Below are 6,000 nucleotides of genomic sequence, written 5' to 3'. Positions count from 1 at the left end.
TTTAAGAGTTTGGTTGGAAGCTTACGATATCTAACTTGCAAAAGGCCCGACATCTTACACGCAGTTGGAGTTGTGAGTCGATACATGGAGCATCCAACAACAACTCATTTCAAGGCAGCCAAGAGGATCCTACGCTATATCAAAGGTACAATCAACTTTGGCTTGTATTACTCTATTTCTGACGATTACAAGCTTGTTGGATATAGCGATAGCGATTGGGGGTGGAGACGTAGATGACCGGAAAAGCACAAGTGGCTTCGTGTTTTTCATTGGAGAAACCGCTTTCACATGGATGTCAAAGAAGCAACCAATTGTCACTCTTTCTACTTGTGAAGCGGAGTATGTGACAGCTACTTCATGTGTTTGTCATGCTATTTGGTTACGAAACTTGCTAAAGGAGTTTAACCTACCATAAGAGGAGCCAACGAAGATATTTGTGGATAACAAGTCGGCAATAGCATTGGCAGAGAATCCAGTCTTCCATGATCGAAGTAAGCACATTGACACTCGTTATCACTACATTCGAGAATGTGTTACTAAGATGGATGTGCACTTGGAGTATGTGAAGACAAATGATCAAGTAGCTAATATTTTCACCAAGCCACTTAAGCGAGAAGACTTCATCAAAATGAGGAGTTTACTTGGAGTAACCAAATCAAGTTTAAGAGGGGGTGTTGAGAAGTAAACTTGATTTGGATCAAACATTATTGGCTTAATCATGTGTTGATCCAAAACTTAGCCCAAATTCTAGAAAAAATCATCCACCTCCTTAGAATAAAAATCTAGATATTCTCATAGAATTATCTAGATAATTAGGATAAAAAAAAATCTTAGATATTATGGTAGTATTCTCTAGATTTAGGATTAAAATATGTAAGATATTTTGTATTTTGGAGGCTATAAATACCTCCATTCCGTTTTCATTTTGTATCACCAAGAAATAATCCAAGTTTGTAACAAGTAATAAAAATCCTCTTCTAAGTTATAAAATCTTTCTTCTTCACAAAGGTTCTTTCTCTTCAAACATTTAAACACTTTCTCCATCTTTATAAAATTTTTTCATTCCAACAATGGACCAGTACGACCAGTTTGGTTTAAGATGTTTGAATTATACGACAATTAAAAACAAGGTTTAAGAAAGAAGCTGTAGACAGTTGATGTAAGAACATTTGAAATTCTGAAGTTGTCTATATATCACAAATCCCTCTCTTTTTAACAGATTTCTGCACATGCAGAGGCAAAGAAAAAGATAAAAAGGTTGTTTTTTTTGTTTATTAGATTTAAAAGAACTATAAAATATTAAAATAAGTTAGAAGGAAGATATCAGTTCTTATCAATTCCATGAATCTAAGGATAACATTGTATCCGAGTATAATTTCTGATAATAATACGAATTAATTTCATGGCTCACTATCTCGTTTATGAGTAGATTTGAGGATAGAATAATATGCTTTCAAATTTATAGTCAAATTTACATTTCTGAACCTACGATATCATCGATATCAATAATTTTGACACACATCTGATTGATAAACCACATAAAACCACCTTTAAATCACCAGCTAAAAATATATATTTGATTCTTTACATTTTTATATTAAATTTTCCGTTAAACTCCTTTCAAATAACACTGCTATATATTCCATTTAATATTGAACACCACATAATTCACTATAATTTAAATTATTTTTGAAATATGGTTATAAATACTTTAATCCAATTACATAACATTTTAAAGAATTTATAAAATACATAATTGAAATAAAATTAGAATTTAATATTTTCTCAAATTTAATTGGAACTTCTAGATTTAGTACCTTTGCCTAAAATCATATTCGATTTATTTTAAACGGTACTAATATTTGACTAGACATAACATAAATGTTGGATACTATCTTTGTAGAGGATGCTCACATTAAGATAATTTTACAGTAGAAATATTTCAATTGCTAACATAATGTTGACAAAAAAAATAGCTAACATACTTTTATTCACTTAAGATCAAACCCTTATACAGACATAATTCACTTAAAGCTAAACTCAAAAACTCTACACTATAAAAGACAATACACCAATAAAAACAATAAATATATGTAGATTAAAGAACATAACACAAAGTATAAAGAAATAAGAGATTAAAATCACATAATGTGAGAATAAATTTTATTGATTATAAAGTAGGCTAACAAAACAAATATTCATACCAAAAAAAAAATCTAACAAATAAATACCATATAGCAAAAATTATTTATATGAAATTAATTTGTTATTTGAATAAGAGATACCACATAGTTTAACTTAGAAACAATGAGTATATTAAATTAGTTTTATTTGTTATAATTGTAAGAAAATATGTTATAATCGTAAGAAATATATAACTGAACATATAAATAAATGACAAATAATAAACAAAAACATGATATAAAGTATACCAAACCAAAAATAGATGCTATAAAAGAAACTACTAAAGTTCTAAGTAGGGCAATATACTCTTTTAGATGTTAGAGTCTTTAGTGAAATATATATATAAGCTGACTAACTTTTATAAGGAAATTGATTAGATTATTGTTTTCATACAATAAAGATTTTCTAAGGAATTATATTTGGTTTGAAATAATAAATCCTTAACATAAAAAAGAAAATAGTGGCCAAAAACATAAAAATTAAAAATTTTACACAAAAATTTAAATATATTTAGAAAATAGATACTTTATTAAAAAAATATTTTGTAACACTTTAGTAATTTCCCTTGTCGGTTATACTTAAACATATATAATCAATTACTAATCATGAAAATTATAATTTTCATTTTTTCATGGCAAATATGTTAATCATGCACAACAAAATCAATCAATATAGTAATGCTTAAATATCACAACTGAAAATCTCAAATTATCATGATCTATTCTATTATTTAAATGTTTAACAACGATTTAATGTGACATAATTTGAAAATATCAAATGTTAAAAAGAAAATGTATAGCACACACGGATAAACGATTTAGTGTCTTTGTAAAACTTCTCTCTTGGAGGACATAGATTTTCGGTTGATTAATTATCATTATTTACAACATCCATGGTATTGGCAAAGTATGTTTTTTTTTTGTAACAATGGATAATTATGATATTACAATAATGAAAAATATTACAGACGATTCTACAGCCGATAATTCTACTTGCAACTTGCGAAATATGTTAAAAATATAAATTCAGTAATATATATATATATTTAGTCTAAAATAACACATCATATCAAGCTTACGTGGAAAAGAGAAAGAATAAGTATCACTAAAAGATATATAAAGGTTGGAAATTCTACTACGGCAAGTTTTCATATATATATATATATATTCATCCTCGCATAATTTACAGATTTAATTGATTGATACTAATGTTTCTAGATCATCAAACTATAACTAACGAAAGTTCAAAAAAAAAATCATGAACAACAAATTACTTTTCATTTACTTAATAAAAATATGCATATCTACTCAATTAATTCAGAGTCCTATTTTTATCTACTAATAAAAAGGTTGTCACTTAAATTTTAAATAGTCCAACAAAACATATAACAATATTTGAATTACTATAAACATGTAATAGTATTTAAAGAATTATATAACAGCAATACTTTTCAGAAAAAAAACAACATGTAACAGTAATCAAATATTACGTTTGAATTTAAACTATAAGCATTTGAAATAAGTTTGAATTGAGAATTTAATGTTTTGTAATTTAACTTTAAAATTTTAATATATATTTTTTAGCATCGACGTATATTTTAATATACCTTTCATAATAAAAAATTTAACAGCTTTAATGTATAGGCACTATAACTAATCTAAATGCAAACTTTACCATTTTCTGACAATATTTTTAACACTGTTTCAGTAGTTCATCTATCTAATTATTTAAAATTAATAAGTTTTTAGATTTTATTTTATATTTATTAATAAATTGTGAGAGTAAAATCATTTCTATATAACTAAACTGTTATGTAATAATTCTGAACAATATAAATTAACAATATGACACAATATATAACGTCAAATATTTAATAATATAACAAATTAATTTATGATAAATTAAAAACTATTTACATATATACAAATATCTAAAGTTGTTGTCACTGATAAAAATGGCTAAACAAAATTTAAAATAAGAAATAACTCCAGCTAACTAAACGTTTTATTAAATAAATTAATATAACACAAAAATGTTTATTTGATTTTGTAAATGAAACAAAAATAAGAAATTTAAACCGCGTTTTAACGCGGATCAATATCCTAGTGATATTTTATTTCTGAAGATCTATTTTTTTCCAATAATTTATTTTCCTTCGGAAAGTCCGTTAGAATTTGTCAAAATTTCTAAAGAAACATAGTGTGTCAGAAATTCATTGATTTAGCCTTGTTTATTTGTAATGTTCAATTTCCAGTGGAGTTACCTAAATGTTTATTAGCATTGTTCACGTTTTTTTTTTACTATTTGTTTCTTATCATTCTTGTACATAATCCCCTGTTTTGGATGACGAAATTTTCACATTTTAAAAGAAATTATTATTAAAATTAAGAACATTTTAGGTTTCTCTTTTTTGTGAACATATATGTTATATATTTTTAAGTATTTATAGAGTTAGTGATATTATAATATTTTCAGACCATGTGAAAATTAAAAGCCTTTGACAAAAAACCCCTTCATGAACAACCTAACTCTGAGAGACATGAGGAACTTGCGATCAATGTAATTACTTGATTATATTGATTGAGAACATTTACAGAATATATAGAGATTACAGAGTTAACTAATTACAAGAAGATCCTCTAACTATATCTCTCTTACATGCCCCTCAAGATGGAGACAGGTGAGTGACTCCAATCTTGGATGATAGTTCTTCAAATCGTGGCCGTTCGGAGCTGTGCGGGTTGTCGTACGAGTCGATCGACGGGGAATCTTCTTCACTGACACCATTGTAGGTTGAGGACGTAACACGAGCTCAATTGAGAATCAATCAGGAAAAATCTATCCCACCGCGGTCAAATACCCCTGACAATCTCCGGAATGCTGCAAAAAGGAGGTTTAGGTTTTTTAGAATTAATATAAAATTTGGTCTCAAATTCTAGCTTAGAGCCCGCTTAGCTCAGAGGTTAGAGCATCGCATTTGTAATGCGATGGTCATCGGTTCGATTCAAAAATCAAGCTCAATATTAGCTTTGATACCATATTACGTTCAAGCTTACTTGAGAGAGAAGAAGGAGAGTAATATAAAAATATCTCTTATTGATTAAAATGTACAAGTACATGCCCTGAGTACATGTATATATAGTCATCTGTACAAGAGTGTAAATAACCGGATTTCCTAACCAAACCACTAAACCGGGATATTATAAACCAATACGATCGACCTGTGATCTCGCGGATTAGGTCAGCGGAAAGGTACGTGAGCTTGATCTAGCTCAGTCTCCTGTCTGACATTACACTCTCCCGTATCGAAGCCATTGTCGAGCGAGGGAATTGCATCGAAGGCGTGATGACTGCTTTGGAATCGGAGGATTACGGATCCGCCGCGAAGTTCGTACAGAGGTTTCTCCAGATCGATGCACAGTACAAGAATTCTGGTTCTGATCAGAGAGAGCAGCTTCTCGAGTACAAGAAACAGCTCGAAGGGATTGCGAAGAAGAAGCTCTTGGCGGCCATAGATCAGAGAGATCATACAAGCATTCTGAGATTCGTGCGGCTATACTCTCCGTTGGGGATGGAGGAGGAAGGTCTACAGCTCTACGTTGGTTAGTTAAAGAAGGTGATTACGATGAGAGGGAGGATTGTACACGAGAATGTGGTTGAGCTCATGAAGCAAGGAGTCACACAGGTGAACTTCGTTGGCTGCTTAACTAATTTGTTTAAAGACATTGTAGTAGTCAAATGTTCAATCTTTAGTCCGGTCATAGTGTTAGGTTTCAGATTATGGAGCTTGTTAGTGACAGTCAGAAGGGATGAAGT

This window comes from Brassica oleracea, chromosome C2 (genome assembly GCF_000695525.1).
Source record: "Brassica oleracea var. oleracea cultivar TO1000 chromosome C2, BOL, whole genome shotgun sequence".
Lineage (NCBI taxonomy): Eukaryota > Viridiplantae > Streptophyta > Magnoliopsida > Brassicales > Brassicaceae > Brassica > Brassica oleracea.
The sequence above is the reverse complement of the archived record's forward strand: the minus strand, read 5'-3'. Positions refer to the sequence as shown.